At 35.3% G+C, this 18,534-nt stretch overlaps 1 long non-coding RNA gene across 9 annotated transcripts; it reads left to right on the forward strand.

Moving 5' to 3' along the window:
- Window positions 1-2,665: 2,665 nt before the first annotated feature.
- LOC131594868 (uncharacterized) lies at window positions 2,666-6,658 on the forward strand. 9 transcript variants are annotated; one of them, XR_009281580.1, is made up of 7 exons: window positions 2,667-2,883; window positions 2,979-4,290; window positions 4,479-4,557; window positions 5,412-5,606; window positions 5,688-5,817; window positions 5,948-6,016; window positions 6,424-6,658. It is a non-coding gene; the product is annotated as an uncharacterized LOC131594868 (long non-coding RNA). The 9 variants fall into 9 exon arrangements; XR_009281582.1 differs by having other exon boundaries at window positions 5,480-5,606; XR_009281577.1 differs by having other exon boundaries at window positions 2,666-2,883; window positions 4,418-5,606.
- The last annotated feature ends 11,876 nt before the right edge of the window (window positions 6,659-18,534 follow it).

An 18,534-nucleotide genomic window follows, 5' to 3' on the forward strand; every position in this document is an offset into this window, starting at 1 on the left:
TCACTTGGCTGATATTTGATCATGTCTTCAGAACCGCTATCACGAGGCTGGTAGTCGGTAACCCTTTGTTTTGGTTATATTACTTTATCATGTCTATCACAATGCTGATAGTCGGTAATATTAACCGAACCTTTGAAACTCTTTTTACCCTGTCAAGTCTATCACAATGCTGATAGTCGGTAATACAGTTTCATATCTTTCACCTTCGCATTATTCTTTATCAAGTCTATCACTGTGCTGATAGTCGGTAATGTCGATAGGTAAGCTTTTCTTATAAAGCTATCATTCCCCGGTGAAGCATACACTTGCTTTCCCGATAAAATGGATTCTCTTGATATCCCCTCGGTAAAGATATCCTTGCATCATTCGCAATTTTGGTATCTTAGGTCCAAATTTCGCGTCTTCTGATATTTAAGTCTCCTCCACCCTATCAAAACGAAGATTTTCAATCTTCATATCTCAGGTTGAAGAAACTTAAATAGGGGCATCTGTCATACCCCAATTTTTGACCTAATATACCACCTCATATCATTGCATATGCATCATTTGCATCTCTAACAAATTGCATAGCTTGTGTTTGCTACTTGTGACTCAGCAGGGTTTAATCAAGAAATCACTCATCAGTACAAGTAATAATCAATTAGGGTTTTGTTATACCTTCATCTCAAATGAACCATCTTCATCAACAATCAACATTTGGTCCTCAAAGATTCATTTCAACAAGCTCAAAGGCTTTGAATCAACCATATTAGGGTTTTGACTGAAGACAACATACTCCTGACTTTTGCTCAGAATTTGACCTAATGGCTTGGGACATGACCTCAAGACCCCAAGTAAGTCATCTTGACCTAATATATTGGCTCAATACATCTCCCACACAAGGATTGATCAACAGTGAAATTTCAAGTCATCAGACTAGGGTTTTGAACTATCAGGGACTGAAATCAGGGATCACATTTGGGAAACCCTAAAAAGCTCCAGGACATCAATCAAAGGGTTCAATCATCTTAAAATAATCCCTATAACAATATCCAATGGAAATTGTATCTCAATTCAAGATCCACAGTCATCAATTTCATCAGGTCCACAATTAGGGTTTTTGACCTAATTCATCTGAACAACTAACTTTTTAATCAGGACATGGTGCCACAACTCAAATCATGGCTCAATATCCTCCAATACCTTAACATGATCCATTCATACCATTCATTTGGTGAGGATAGCTTGGTTCATTTGAAATATCCAGAAACGCGATTCGTTTGAAAAAGTCAACTATACAGGATCACCATTGACTTTTTGAAAATTTTGGTCAACCATGACTTTTAAAGTTTTAAATCATCAATATATGATATTTGAAGTCATTTGATCAAGAAAAATCAAGAAAATCAATCAAGAATCAAAAAGTCAAAAGTTTGACTTTTCATACTTAGAAAAATTTCTAAGTGTTTTCAATGATTTTTACCAAACTTTGGAAGAGAATATCTCAAAATTTCACCTATAAACTGAAAAAAACTCCCAACATGAAATTTGTATATTTTGATCCAATGAACAACTTTGTCACATATGATTTTTTCCATAAGATCAACCATTTAAAAGATATGGAGCTTCAAAGTTGGTACCTTTTGAAAATTCACATAAAAAACTTCATTTTTTTCAAAGTTTATGGATCTTTTTCACCCATTTCCTTAAGGAACTTGAAGAAGCTTTTAACTAGGGTTTTGAAGTACATATCAAGAGCTTTCCAAAATGTTCAAGAGCATGAAAAAATATGGAGTATAGCTATGGTTTTGAATTTTGCCATTAGTGATCATTTCACTTGAAATTACAAGCCATTTTTACCAAAGTTATGAACTATTTTACCTTATGATGCAAGCAATGACATAAACAAGCAATAATTGGAAGATATTTGTGGTTTGTGATCATATTGGAAAGAGATAAGAAGCTTGGGAAATTTTAACCATGGTTAAAGGATTTAACCTTTTGCATTTAATGCAAAGATGCCATTCTATCTCTTAATGCCAAATCACCATTCTAATCTCAACTTGCAAAGGCTTGGTATTCAGAAAGCTTGACCTATAAATAGAGGTCATTTCCTCATTCAAAAACACACCAAAACCTCCAAAGCATAGGTTTTATCTTCTTTCTTGAATTGCAAGTTTTCTTAAGTTTCAAAGAGGTAGAAAACTCAACCTCCAAATCCTTGAAGTTATGGCCAAAGTGATGGTTCTAACAACCACTAGTACAAAAATATCTTTTTAGCAGAGGTTTTTAAGTCAGTTCACAAACCACCTGACTTAAGAAGCGATGCGGTGGCAATTTCGTAAATATTTCTAAATTTGTTAGGTCGGTTGTATATAAAACCGACCTAAAAAATATTAAATAAAAAATATATAATTTGGATTCAATTTCTTACGTCGCCTATATATTATAATTGACTTAAGAAATTAATTTTTTAAGTCAGGTGTCACACACCTGACCTAAGAGATTTTATTTACTACTAGCAAGGTGCAGGTTCGATTCCTACTTCAAACATTTTAGTGAAATAAAATTTTGGTTGATATGAGGTCTACACGCTCCCAAATAAAAAGAACTTGCCACTATGCTAAATTGTTGCGATATTTAAGCTGAATATATAATTAAAGTTAATTTTTGGTGAATGAATTTTTTTATTATTTACTAAAACAAAAGCACCCACGAACCCACGCAGTACTCACCATTATCTATATCGAGAAGAACAATAGGGTTCATATGTCTCTCTCTGCCTTCGCTTCACAACAAAATCACCATCATCACTCCTCTCACCACAACCATAATCATAAACCCTAAATCGATAATCAACAAAAAAGTATTGATATAGCGACTGCTCTACGTTTCCAGATTTAGGTTTCTTCACTATCTTTATCTCTCACTGCAACTTTGTTTTCTTTCTAATCGCTACTACAACGTCTCACTTTATTTTGTTGTGATTCTTGTTGCAGAAAGAGTCATCGGTTGGGTTAGCTACACAATCTGCCCATCCTGGTAATTTCTTAAACTCAGTGTAGATTTATTGCTTTTATTTCTTATCCCGCCTTTCAATTTATGTTATACATGTGAGTGAATAAGTGATTATAAAGTGCTTTTCCCTAATAAGTGATTATTTGTGTCATGCCAAGATCTTTTAATTATACCTGGAACCATTTTAATAGCTTTTTTAATCTGCTGTGTGATGTATTTTCGTGTCAGTATCCTACAGCCTAGCCAAATTTCTTGACAGAAAGGAAATTTTTTTTCTTTAGGGCTGTTGTTAGCCTGTTACAAGTTCTTTCTTGGACTCAGCTTGTTTATGTAGTTCCAGGTGTTGTCTAATAAGATGTTTATTCAGTTGTCAAAATCTACGAACTCCGTAAATTTTCCAATGATAACCCCAAATAATTATCAATTTCTTGTTCAAGTGTTTGAGCTCCTTGTCACTTAAATCAGGTTTATGATCAAAAGAAAATAAAGAATCTGACCCCTGAATTTGTGAATTAAGAAAAGGAATCATGTGTCTTGCATATAGTTAAAGTAACTTAGGAATCGTGGATACAGTTATTATGTTCATTGTTCTAGCATGTTTGATACAAAGTTTGTGGTAGTATCTCCAAATAAAATGATATTTTTCAAAAGTGACCATGGACATCGTGATCGTGAGTCATATTATGGAGATCTTCTTACAAATACCCTTGTGAAGGTAAAAGATATATTTAATTTAAACATGTCATACTTCCAGATTTTGCTTTATTAGAATTAAAGGTAACATTAATCATTCTCTAAGATTTAGAATTATTACGATTTGGTGTTTTAATTGTATAGTGTAAAATGGAGCAAAACCTCTCGTTCTGCCGACAACTGGTATGATCACATCTGGCCCTCTAAACTCATCAGGACTTCCGAGGAACGTGTTTGGTCCATTAGAATCTTTAGGGTTGATGAAATCGCATAGTGTTGTTGTAGTTCATAATCCAATTGTGACTACTCTTAGTGTGGAATGTGGACGATGAGTATTCCTTCAAAAATAACTTCCGGAAGCCAATATTGTGGCATGTGATTCTGACTTTTGTTATGGGATTCATTGTCGGTGGCTTTATTGTCGGTGCTGCCCACAATGCTATATTGCTTATTGTTGTAGTAATTCTTTTTGGCGCGGTTGCGGCATTGTTCACTTGGAATAGTTGTCAGGGAAGAAAAGCAATTGTTGATTTCATTTATAAATATCCAGATGCAGAGCCAAGAACTGCCGAGAATAGACAGTTTGTGAAGGTTTCCAGGGTACGTAATTTAACATTGATGCATTGATTAACTAAACATGTATAATACATTGTATATTAGTGTTATATATGCATGATTGAGGGAAATAAAGTGTTGAAGGTGGTTACTTGTGGGAATGTTTCCTTAGATTCATCCTTTCAAAAAGTTCCAAGATGTGTTTATACCTCTGCTACCTTGTATGAATATAGAGGATTATATAGAGGATGGGATTCCAAAGCAGCTAATGCAAAACATCACTACTTTACCTGGGGACTTCGTTTGACCGAGGTAAGCAATAGTCAGTTCTATCTTTTCTTTTTAGATTGCCAAGTTTTATTTGAGTTTGATAAAATATTGTGACTTGTTGAATTATTGTGATAGAATATGCTTTGCTTATGTGGATTGTTGAGATGTGAACAAAATAGAATATGCCACGGTTACTGAATATAATACCAATTTGATAGTAAATACATGAATCTTAATTCTTAATTTCCCTAATTACATGAAACTCAAACTAACTTGTAAACAATGAATTTGGGAGCTGTGAAGCGTACATACCATGGTCTTGGGAAGAGATCTATAGGTGTTGTGAAATTTGATACCACTAATATTTTGTTTACATTTAATATACTGCAAGTGAAACTTTTCTTTTTCCTAGTTTACAGTTCCTGTCTTTCCAAATATAATGACATAGTTTAATCTAAAGAGTTGTGATTTTCATTAATTGTTTAGAAAGTGAATGATATAATTATTAGGAATAGAGGAATAGATGTAACATTTCAATTTGTTGTCACTGTTTACAAATCAAAGGTGAAATATGCATATGCTTGCTTTACATTGAGTCGCCTCGTAAATTTGAACATTTAAAATAGGTATATTCTTTGAAATATTATATATGAATATCAAATTATGAAGGACATATATAATAATTTTAATATTTAAAATATAAATTGTCAGCTTTTTAAATATCTCCATTTAAGAGTTGGAAAACAAACGTTGGATGCCAAAAAATATACATCTTCATTTAATTAAGGCTTTTGTTTTTCATATCTTATAATTAAACATTATATTTGGAAAGACAAATTATGCTTGCATGATCTAAACCATCACTTTTCTTCCCATTTTGTTGTCTCAACTGGAAGGACAAGTCATTACTATTAAGCAACATAAATTGGCTAGTTCTCAAGGTGATGTCGAGTTTTGCTCTTAGGTAGAAGTCCCGAGTTGTGCTCAGCACCGGAATGTTGTTATGTTGATTGGATTATGTATGGAGGATAAGAGAAGGCTGGTGGTTTATGAGTACATATGTGATGGATCATTTGATTCACATTTATATGGTAATTGCAATATAATATTGAATTCATGGTACTGATACATTTTTGATTCTATATTGATCTTATATTTTGTAATATTTCAAGGCGGGAAAGGGATACATTAGAATGCTCTGCAAGGTAGAAAACTGTTGTTAGAGCTGCTCGCGGGCTAAGGTCTTCACGAAGAGTGCAGAGTTGGTTGTATCATCCACCGCGACATGATTTAGCTTAACAGGTAGAAATTATAAAAATATTGTGTCCTCTTCATTGTCAACATTTATATGGTAATTGCAATATAACAGTGAATTCATGGTACTGATACCTTTTTGATTCTATATTGATCTAATACTTTGTAATATTTCAAGGCGACAAAGGGATCTATGAGAATGGTCTTCAAGGTAGAAAATTGTTGTTGGAGCTGCTCGCGTAGTAAGGTATGTTTACGAAGAGTGTAGAGTTAGTTGTATTATATCATCCACTGAGACATTATTTAGCTTAACAAGTAGAAAATATAAGAATGATGTGTTCTCTTAATTGTCAACCATGTAACGTGTTCACATGATCCAACATGTTTATAGAAAATATAAAATTTTTAGTTATGTTTCATACTGTGTTAAAAAAATATAAAGAGAAACATGTATTTTTCGAGCTTTTAACAGATCATAGACTGACTGTTAGTTCTGAGACACATCATAGTAAACAAGTTACAGTAGCTCATGTATGGTGTTAAATATGATTTGTATAGTTTTGTTTATTACTTTGAAGTTTATATAGTGTTTATGATTGATTTTCCTTTGCTATTTTGTAACATATGTAATTCCTGATATTTTCCATGTTGCAGAACACGAAGTTGTAAAGAAGCCTTAAAATCACACTGTGCTGCCATCATTTGTCTCATTTGGGAAGAGGACAGACACATAGTTATTGTATGATTCTTCCGTCCGAGAGAGAGATGTTTATGCTTGTCATTTTGTTAGATAATTTGACCTACCATCACTAGTTTTCTTGATTTACTTCTTACTGTCACTAGCAGTTATTATTTGTTAAGGAAATAAAAAGCTTTGGTTTTTATGCTCCTTAGATCAGCCTGCACATTCTTAATTTTCTCTCTGTTTGATATGATATAGTTTGGTGATTAGTTAGTTATAACTAAATTGAGGACTTAGAATTATGCTCTTCTTCATCTACACAATTGCATCTGTGTTTGGGTTATAATAATATGATAATGATAGTTATATCTAAGAATAATTCGAAGAAAACCTTGAACCTGTTTATCATACCAAATATGCTGATGGAAAAAAAATGTGTTGAAAAAAATACAACTTGTTAGGTCGGTTAATTTTATCTGATTTAAGAAAGCAACTTCTTAAGTCGGGTATAAATGACGTTAGCTCTTTCTGAAAGCCTTGACTTATTAAGTCAGACGCTTTTTAACAGACCTAATAGTCTTTTCTTATGTCAGATCCAAATTCGATTTAAGAAGTTAAAACTTCTTATGTCGGCAACTCTTAGGTCGGTTTCGAAACCGACTTAAAAAGTCATTTTTAACTGACTTAACAAGTGTTTTTTCTACTAGTGAACTTCTAAACATCATATGTGATATGTTTGATCCACTCATACACCCCAAAAACACCTAAAACTCAGAATCATCATCTCACCTCCATATTTGCATATATTGAACCTTATCATGCCAATTCTCATACCAAGCCAATTCTGTCCAAACTAACCTTCCAAACACCATCCATATACTTCATATGAATGATCCAAACACTCATCATCAACCTGAAACACCTCCATCATCAAATTCGATCCTCACTCCAAGCAACTGCAGATCGGGTGCCATGGTCACACTCAGGTGAATTCAGTTCATTCCAGGCATTCAAACACCTTCCATAAGGTCCATTGAAGCTATCGAAATCATCGAACAACATCCGGAACCCCTCTTTTGCAGAATTCGATTTCCAGTTTTGCAAGTTTCTAAGGTAAGTGTTTTGAACTTCAAACTCCATCATACATGCATCATAAATGAAAAATTGATTTGCCATCTTGTTTTTGCACTATTACTGATCATTAACCCTTAATCAATTTCACAATTCATCAATCATACACGATTTCAGATTGAATCATAGAATTAGGGTTCTTCATGTTCATCAGAAAATTGATAGCCTTAGAGTGAAAATAAATGAATTGTGAGAGTGACATCGTGTTCCTTGTGAAAAATCGAGTGAGATAGACTATCTACTCGATCAAAACAATTCAATTTTGAAGATTTTCAAAAATCAAATTAGGGTGTGTTCTTGGCGCCATTTTTGTTCAGAAAATTCAAATGTTAGTTTTTAAATATAATTAAATGGAAGCGTGTATATTACAAGCTGCGTGCGCAGCTCAGTTGGCAAGTGTTTTGGTTGGTGACCTCAAGGTCACGAGTTCAAGTCCCTTAGGGACCAAACCTTCTTTTTTAACACGTATTTTCTTTCATTTTTTACACAACTTCACCAATCATTTTAACCAGTCAAATCAATTCATTTTCACTTCATTTTTTTTACACTTCTCATTTAACATACATATTTTATGAATATCCAAAAAAATCACAAAAATAATATTTATTTGTATATTTTTATTAGGTTTAAAATGACTTGTTTTTAAGTGTTTTTTAATACTTTAAAAATAGTTTTTTTCATTTGATTTTCAAAACCTAATCACTTGTAAATATTTTGTGATCAAACCCTAATCACTTAGGTCTTAATTAGGTATAAGCTTTGTCTTTATCTTAATTAAGTTGACTTTTGTCAAAAATTCAAACCATTTTAAAACAAACGATCAAAGTTCTTCAAAACGAAGAAACCTCGCGTCTCTTTACAAAACAATCAACCATGTTTTATAAAATAAAACATGGGCATCCCTTATGGTATAAGTCCCATTCCTTTGTATAAAATTAGGTTTTCATCATTGTATATATACTTATCTTTTTATACCTCGATCAATTTAATTTAAACCCTCGAATAACAAATCAAATTAGGGTTTTCTTCAAAATCTTTTCAAAGCCCTTCAAGGTATAAGTCTCAAGCCCTTTTGTAAATATATATTTACATAGCCATGAATAAACTCAATGGGCCTCTCCCCGAGTATAAGTCCCGAGCCCCGTGTACACAAACTGATCATCCTTACAGGTATATTTCCTTCATAAACTCCATTTTACACTCACACTTTGTCATATGTGCTTGTTCATATACTTGTATAATTGTTCATACTTTTTCATGTGTTTGTTTATATTATATATGCTTGTTCAACTTAGTACAACACTAGGTTCCCCATAGCCTCCTATTGGGCTTCGTGCAAAGAATCTCCCTTAGTTTAGGTTAGGACATAGAGTATGGTTTCCCGGTGAAATCGCTCTAAGAGCTCAAACCAACTATACCATGCCTCCCCTTGGGCTTTATACAAACGACTTGTCCCTCTAATAGCCTCCTCTCGGGCTTACAATGCAAGGACCCTCGATTGTCTCTCCCATAGCCTCCTCTTGGGCTTACAATGCAAGGACCCTTGGATAGCCTCCTCTTGGGCTACGAACAAGGACCCACGGGCTTCTTATAAGCATCCCCATATCGAAATCAAATACCCTAGGAGATTAGACACATATCATCTCTATGATAGGAGTATCTCTTCCATATCATCACAATCAATCAAACTTTTTTGCCACAAGGCTGGCTAATCAATCAAACTTTTTGCCACAAGGCTGGCTTATCAAAACTTTTTGTCCCAAGGCTGGCTTATCAAAACTTTTTGCCACAAGGCTGACTTATCAAAAGTTTTTTCCACATGGCTGGCTAATCAAACTTGTTTTTGCCACAAGGCTGGCTAAACAAAAACATCTTTATCATTCTAAGCACCATAAGTGGCACAGCCCAGGTCTTATAATGAAAAGATTTCAAACAAAATCAAACAGATGTATGTGATGATATAGATTAGATACATCGAGCATATAGATGACATTTGTCTCTTACCCTTTGCTTCCACTAGAATAAGTGGGAACTACGATTGCTCTGAATTTCTCAACATCCCTTTGAGAATACGTAGGCACAAGGTCGTATCCTTGGCGAGCAAAACAAAACTTCTATCTCCCTCAAACCACTCAAACCTTAGCACCCCGTAGACCTCGAGATACAGATGCTCTGATTCCCTCTAAGGGATATGTATGCAAAAGATTGCGATGATCTTTGCAAGCATAATCAAACAAACACCTTAGGTCCCACCTATCTCACAAAAGAACCTCCCCAATAGCATAGCAAGAAATAAACAGACAAACATAACAAAGAAACCTATAGAGTACTATAGATACGTTGGGTGCTAATACCTTCCCTTCGTATAACCAACCCTCTTACCCGGAATCTCTCCCCCATTTTTGCATTGCTTTTAGTTTTGTATTATTTGCATTGCATATCTTTTAAGCTTTGTGCAACTTTTTTCCTTTTCCTGTTTTTGGAAACAATAAAAAGTTTGGTCGTGACAAAAACAAAAATCATTTTCTTGAGCATCGAGCCCAAAGAAGGCATCCGATGTCTCATCCCGATTTTCACGCGACAGAATGATGTATGAAAAATGATAAAGAATATATTAACACTTATTAATTAACAAAAGAGAGTATAAAACTAGTCATATTAAATTCTAAAGAAAGCCACTAATTAGAATATTTTTGGTGTTTTTATCATTTAGAAAATTAAAATAATAACAAATAAATATTTATACTTATACAAACAAATAATTAAAAAAAATGGGATGTAGAAATTATGAAAATGGGCTGCAAACAATTAAAATAGTTGTGCCAACCAAATAGATCTGGTAGGGGGTGCACGCTCGGAAAGATGATGCAACACAAGCAATCTCGGTTTGGGTTTTACTGTTTAAGCCCAACATCAAATAAACTAAAGAAACCCTCTCTAATCCATAAGCTTTTCTCTCCCACTAGCTTATTACGATTTCCTTTTTTATGTTCAAAACCCAGAAACAACAATTAAACTTAATTCACTCTCTCGATTAACTCACAAAATCTCTCATCATTTCATCAAATGTGAACAAAACCACTGCAATCTTATGCAACTATATAGCGTTCCAGCAACAAATACCACCAATCTCATATCAATTTAACAACAAAGTCAAAAGAAATTACAAGCTATATCCTACCAAAGATGAGAGGTTACCGATGAAGAAGTTCTGCGGACGAGATGATGGTGTGAAGGTGACGATGTCGCGTTGTTGTTCCGTTGTTTGAAACGCTGCTGCTCGAATCCGATGTAAAGTGCGTTTGAATTTGGATTGTTGCTGCTCGCGATCAGAGAGGCTAGTATGTGGCGGATTGCAGAAACTCGATGAGGGAGATACGGCTGCGTGTTGCGATTGTCGCTTTCAAATCGCTGCTTCCCTGAATTCGTGCATCTAGGATCACGTCGGTTTGGTTTTGGTTGTTGTGTCTGATGTAGGTCGATGGTTGCGGATGCGATGCGTTGATGTCACTCTGGTGTCGTCGTCTTCGCATGAGAGAGGCGGCATGAAGATGCGGCAAGCTTTTCCGGCGAACGACTTATCGGAGCGTGCGATAATGGCTTCCGATTCCGAGTTCTTCTTTTTCTGCAAAAACAAACAAACTCGTCCATATTTCTTTCTAAATAAATATAAACAGGCTGCTGTTAATTCTATACTATGTTTGGGTTATTGTCTTCCCTTCGGATTGTTTCCGGTTGTTACAAGTTGTGATTATGAGTGTTTGAAGAATGATTTTGCAGGTTGTTAATGGTGATGATGAATGGAAGAAGGTTGATTTGTGGAGGTTTAATGTTTGTGAGATAATTGGTGATACTCTGATATTGGGCAAGTTTGAATTTGTGTATGAAGCGGTTAAAGATTGAGGTGTGAGGTTTCAAGGTGGTGTTCTGTTGAAGACACAAAAATGCATGAAATAACAAACCCGGGACCTCTCGCTCTTGTACCTCTTACCCTCAAATTCTTACCAATTATGTTATGTCGCTTAATCGAAATAAAATGCCATTTGTAATTATATGAGGGAAAATTTTGGGGTACGACACCACTCCCATGATATTAGGCTCACATTACATGCCAAAAGCTTTCACATTACATACACTAAGAAACATGTGATACAATATAGAAAATATCATGTTGCTCAAACTAAGGAATATCATGTTGTACCTCCTGTTGTTTATCATGCTAAACCCAAGTTCAATCAGAACTTGAGGAGAACTAACAAGAAAGGACCCAAAAAAATGTGGGTACCTAAGGAGAAGATAATTTCTGTTGCAGATATCCTTGGCAGCAAAGAAGACAAAGCAAAACATGCCATGGTACCTGGACTCTGGGTGTTCGCGGCATATGACGGGAAAAAGGTCTATGTTCCAAGACCTGGTGCTTAAGTCTGCTGGAGAAGTCAAGTTTGGAGGGAATCAGAAGGGCAAAATCATTGGCTCAAGAACCATAAGTATTGGTAACTCTCCTTCCATAACTAATGTACTTCTTGTAGATGGATTAGCTCATAAATTATTGTCCATAAGTCAATTAAGTGACAATGGTTATGACATAATCTTTAATCAAATGTCTTGTAAAGCTGTAAGTCAGAAGGATGGCTCAATCCTATTTACAGGCAAGAGAAAGAACAACATTTACAAGATTGATCTTCAAGATCTTAAGAATCAGAAGGTAACTTGTCTTATGTCTGTTAATGAAGAGCAATGGGTCTGTCACAGAAGATTAGGACATGCTAGTTTGAGAAAGATTTCTCAGATTAACAAACTTAATCTAGTCAGAGGACTCCCTAATCTGAAATATAAATCAGATGCTCTTTGCGAAGCGTGTCAGAAGGGGAAGTTTTCCGAACCTGCATTCAAGTCTAAGAATGTTGTATCCTCCTCTAGGCCGCTAGAAATTCTGCACATTGATCTGTTTGGCCCAGTCAAAACACCATCTGTTAGAGGGAAGAAATATGGATTAGTCATCGTAGATGATTATAGCCGATGGACATGGGTAAAGTTCTTCAAACACAAGGATGAGTCTCATACAGTGTTCTTTGACTTTTGCACTCAGATTCAATCTGAGAGAGAATGTAAAATCATAAATGTCAGAAGTGATCATGGTGGCGAATTTGAGAACAGATTCTTTGATATTTATTTCAAAGAAAATGGTATTTCCCGTGATTTCTCTTGCCCTAGAACTCCACATCAAAATGGAGTTGTAGAGCGAAAGAATAGGACTCTGCAAGAAATAGCTAGAACCATGATCAATGAAACCAATATGGCTAAGCATTTATGGGCAGAAGCAATAAACACTGCATGTTATATTCATAATAGAATCTCTATAAGAATTATTCTTAATAAGAATCCTTATGAATTGTGGAAGAACAGAAAGCCCAACATTTCTTATTTCCATCCATTTGGATGTATATGTTATATTCTGAACACTAAAGATCATCTGAATATGTTTGATTCTAAGGCATAGAAGTGTTTCCTTCTTGGATATTCTGAACGCTCAAAAGGCTACAGAATATACAATACTGAAACATTGGTTGTTGAAGAATCAATCAATATCAGATTTGATGATAAGCTTGGTCTTGAAAAGCCAAAGCAGTTTGAGAATTTTGCAGATATTGAAATCTCTAACTCAGAAGCTGAAGAACCCAAAAGCAAAGTGTCAGAAGATCAAGTTGCTGCTTCATTAGAGAATCTCAGAATTTTTGAAGAGCCAACTATCAGAAGAACTTTTAGACTCAACTCTGCTCACTCAGAATATGTTATCATTGGGAAGAAAGAAGATCCTATCAGAACAAGAGCATTCCTTAAGAACAATGCAGAATGTCAATTTGGTCTAGTATCTCTTATTGAGCCAACTTCTGTTGATCAAGCTCTAGAAGATGCTGACTGGATAATTGCCATGCAAGAAGAATTAAATCAGTTTACAAGGAATGATGTTTGGGATCTTGTTCGAAGACCAAAAGGATTTAACATCATTGAAACTAAGTGGGTCTTCAGAAACAAGCTAAGCAAAAAAGGAGAAGTTGTAAGAAACAAAGCCATACTAGTTGCTCAGGGCTATAGTCAGTAATAAGGTATTGACTATACAGAAACCTTTGCACCAGTGGCCAGGTTAGAATCTATTCGCTTATTGATTTCTTTTGCCACTCAACATAACATCACTCTGTATCAGATGGATGTTAAGAGTGGCTTCTTAAATGGTTATATAGATGAGGAAGTCTCTATCCACCAACCTCCTGGTTTTGAAGACTCTAAATATCTAGAACATGTTTTTAAACTAAAGAAGTCATTATACGGATTGAAGCAAGCTCCTAGAGCTTGGTATGAAAGATTAAGTTCTTTCCTTCTGGATAATGGTTTCACTAGAGGAAAAGTGGATAGTGCTCTCTTTTGTAAAACCTTTAAAAAGTATATTTTAATTTGCCAAATTTATGTTGATGATATTATCTTTGGAACCTCTAATGCTACACTTGGAAAGGATTTTGCTAAGTCTATGCAGGCTGAGTTTGAAATGAGCATGATGGGAGAACTCAAGTATTTTCTTGGGATCCAGATCAATCAAACTTCCGAAGGAACTTATGTTCATCAGACCAAGTATGTGGAAGAACTTCTGAAGAAGTTTAATCTTTCAGGAAGCAAAGAAGAAAAAACTCTTATGCATCCAACGTGTGTTCTAGGTAAGGATGAGGTAAGTAAGAAGGTAGATCAGAAGCTCTACAGAGGTATGATTGGATCTCTTCTATATCTTACTGCTTCTAGACCTGATATTTTATTCACTATTTGTCTGTATGCAAGATTCCAATCAGATCCTAGAGAATCTCATTTAATAGCTGTTAAGAGAATTCTAAGGTATCTGAAAGGTACTACTAATGTTGGTTTAGTCTACAGAAGATCTGAAGAATACAACTTAGTAGGATTTTGTGATGCTGATTACGCTGGAGATAGAGTTGAAATAAAAAGTACTTCTGGAAGTTGTCAATTTCTTGGAAGTCACCTTATCTCCTGGTACAGCAAGAAGCAAGCTACAATTGCCCTCTCTACAACATAAGCAGAATATGTTGCTGCTGCTGGATGTAGTACACAGATGCTCTGGATGAAGAGTCAGCTAGAAGATTATCAGATATATGAGAGTAACATTCCTATCTTTTGTGATAATACTTCTGCTATTTGTTTATCCAAGAATCCAATATTACATTCCAAAGCTAAAAATATTGAGATTAACATCATTTCATTAGGGACTATGTTCATAAGGGTGTTCTTTCTTTAAACTTCATCGATACAGACCATCAATGGGCTGATATCTTTACACCCCTTGCTGAAGATAGGTTTACATTCATTCTGAAGAACGTTAGTAAGGATTTATGCCCAAAATGAAAGGATGAGAAGTTCTGATATATGGATTAGATTTGAAAGGATCAGTTTTATTTTATTTTATTATAAGAAGTTGTGATTTTGATCAGTTGGATATTTTGATTCTGTTATTGCTAACATTTCATATGTCTAAGTTAATTCAGAATCTCTTTTAAAGTAAAACAGCTGTCACCAGCTATTCTAGAAGAGGAACATGTGTTCACTCTATTTGGACAAGCATGCGTGCAGTTGATCAGACGCCGCCCTAGGTAACTGTGCAAATCATTTCAAATATCACGTTTTACCCTAAAATCACTCAACATTAAATGCATTTGATTTTCTGCATCTTGTAACTGTTCATTCTCAGAATTTAATTGCATCTAGTTTTCAAATCCGTGTCTATTTAAACCGCCCTCTCATATCATTCTCTCTTTTACGCACTCATTCTCTCCATTGTGTATGCATTTCTGCAATCTATTTGCCCTATTCTCTTACCCTAAAAAGAAAACCAAGAATCTCAGCAAAGTGTCAATGGCTGCTTCTTCATCTCAAATTGTTGGTTCTTCGTCTCAACAACAACAACAAGAACAAGAACAACAACTCATTCCTCAGATCACTTGCTCGATTCCTAGAGATCAGTTAGAAATTATTTGTGAACTAATAGTGGATGTTGATAATCTGGAAGAACACAATGTTCATATCAAAGATAATATGGTCTTTCAAGGATGGTCGTCTCTGTTTCTTGAGGTCTGTGGACGAGTCTATCCAGACTTGGTGAAGGAATTCTGGGCTTATGCGTTCGTTATCCCTAATGCAATTGTTTCGTTTGTTCATGGAAGATTCTTTTCCATCACTGAAAACACATTGAGAATGTTGTTTGATTTGGTGAAAGCTGAAGTAGAATTTGAAGCAACTAGTAGAACAAATTGGGAATCTGTCTATGCTGAACTCTACACAGATGTGAAGAAAATAAAAGATGTCAAGGATCTGACGGACATATACAAAGTATGGACCAAGATTCTTCTAGGCTTTTTCTATCACAGAAAATCAACCAATTCGTCCAACTTCATCAACAAAAACCAACAGTACATCATGTATTGTATTGGTACTCAGAAGAAGGTTGATGTTACCTACATCATTTTCAATCACTTATGGAATGCTGTAAAGGACTCTCGAGATGAGAGCAGAACAAAGAAGAAAGGAACTGTCATTCCTTTTGGGAGGATTATTACCAATCTTCTAGTTCAAACCAAGATGGTTAAAGAGTTGGAAAATGCTAGAATGGTCAAAGATCCTTATACAATCAATGGGAGTGTCTTGAATGCTACTTCTTTGAGTAAAATGGGTCTTATTCAAGCTATTGGTACTACTCCTAAACCAGATCCAAATGTTAGAAACATAAGAGGTCCAGTTCTTGCTGAGTTTGAGTTGTTCTTTCTCAATGAACAGCCAGATATTAAGGTTCATTACCTTAATATTCTCAAACAAGATGGTTCTATGGATACTAAGGTTGGGACAAACAAGCAGAAGCTTCCGTCTACCAAGGATGGTATAGTAGAAGTTTTACCAGAAGCTGCCTCTCAAAAAGAAAGAAGGGCAAAGCATAAGCAAGATGTTCCTTCTATCAGTAAGGAGAAGAGAACTGAAGAAAAAGTTGCTGCAGAAAATAAAGAAGTTGTTGTTGAAAAGAAAAATAAAGAAAAAGAAGATGTAGTCATCAAGAAGAAACAAAAGAAGAATGAGAAAGAGGATGATACGAAAAATGATGAGAAGGAAGCTGAAAAGAAGAAGAAGAGGAAAAAGATTGATAAGACGGATGATGAGAATAATGATGAGAAGGACGTAGAGAAGAAGAAGAAAAAGAAAGATAAGAAGAAGAAGAAAAAGAAGTTTGTTGAAGAAGAAAAGGAGAAGCATGAAGAATTAAATAAGGCAGAAGCAAAGAAGCAAAAAATTTCTGGAGGGAAGAAAGTTGTGATTCAAAAGAATAAGAAGAAAGAAATTGAAGCTGATTCTGAAAGGCCTCACAAGAAATCTAAAGGTGTGTCTATTTATGAACCTGGTTCTGTTGCGCTTGTTAGTTCAAAATCTGTACCAACAGAAGTTCCAAAACCCTCTCAAACAGAAATACAACTAAAAAAAGCGTCAGCCAAACAACCTTCAACCACCAAAGTTCCCACCCCTCCTTCTTCACCCAAAACCAATATTGCTTCTAACCACCCCATTGATGAACCTATTATTGATGTCTTACCCCTTCAATTCCTCTTTCCCCCTCACACAAATATCTCCACTTCTCAACCTCCTCCTCATGCAAATTATTCACCTGTTGCCTCTCCTGTTCCCATCAACCCCACTGCATCAGAATCTCCAAATTCTGATTCTCTAAAAGAATTATTTCGTGCCTGTAACTTTACCCCCAAACCTCGTCCTGACCCTACATTTGTTGACCTGGAATCCGAGGATGAATCAGAATCATTGCTTTCTCTTGATAGAGAACCTGCACCCTACTTCATTCTGAACCTAGATTCTTCTTCTACCCAATTCAAAACTGAAGGATAGAAAAACACTTAGAAAGGGGGGGGGGGTTGAATAAGTGTAGCTTTAAAACTTTTAAGATAAAAACAATTTGCACAATGATTTTTATCCTGGTTTGTTGTTAACTAAACTACTTCAGTCCACCCCCTTGGAGTGATTTACCTCATCTGAGGATTTAATCCACTAATCACACAAGACTACAATGGTTTTCCACTTAGATAACTTCTAAGTCTTCTAGAGTATACTGATCACAACCTAATCACTCCAGGAACAAACTGCTTAGATACCCTCTAAGACTTTCTAGAGTATTCTGATCACAACCTGATCACTCTAGTTCTTACAACTTAATGTAAACAAATTCTTATAAGAGTTACAATGCTTCTTAATAAGCTATTATCACAACTGTGATTTTCTCTTAAGTTTAAGCTTAATCTCACTAATATATTACAACAACAATGTAGTGAGGTTGAAGATGAAGTTTGAGAGCTTTTTGAATTTGACAGCGTTTCTGTATATTTGTGCAGAGTGTTGTATTCAGCTTCTCATCAGAACTTCAATTTATAGGCGTTTGAGAAGATGACCGTTGGGAGCATTTAATGCGTTGCGTGATCCGTACAGCATTGCATTTAATGGTTCACTCTTTTGTCAACTACCTCGAGCCTTGCTTCCGCTGTGTCTACTGACATTGCCTTTAATAGCTTCTAACGTTCCTTTTGTCAGTCAGCATAGCCTGCCATCTTGTACTTGCTTCTGATCTGATGTTTGTGTAAACAACGTTTGAATATCATCAGAGTCAAACAGCTTGGTGCAGAGCATCTTCTTGTCTTTTGACCTTGAAGTGCTTCTTAGCGTGATACCATGAGAACTTCAGTGCTTCTGCTTCTGATCTCAAGTCCTTCTGATGCTTCCATATACCATGATCTAATTCTGCTTGACCATCTTCTGATGTCTTGCCAGAGCTTGACCATCTTCTGATGTCTTGCCAGACCATGTTCTGATGTTACATGCTGAACCTTCTGAGTCAGTGCTTCTTG

This window comes from Vicia villosa, linkage group LG4 (genome assembly GCF_029867415.1).
Source record: "Vicia villosa cultivar HV-30 ecotype Madison, WI linkage group LG4, Vvil1.0, whole genome shotgun sequence".
Lineage (NCBI taxonomy): Eukaryota > Viridiplantae > Streptophyta > Magnoliopsida > Fabales > Fabaceae > Vicia > Vicia villosa.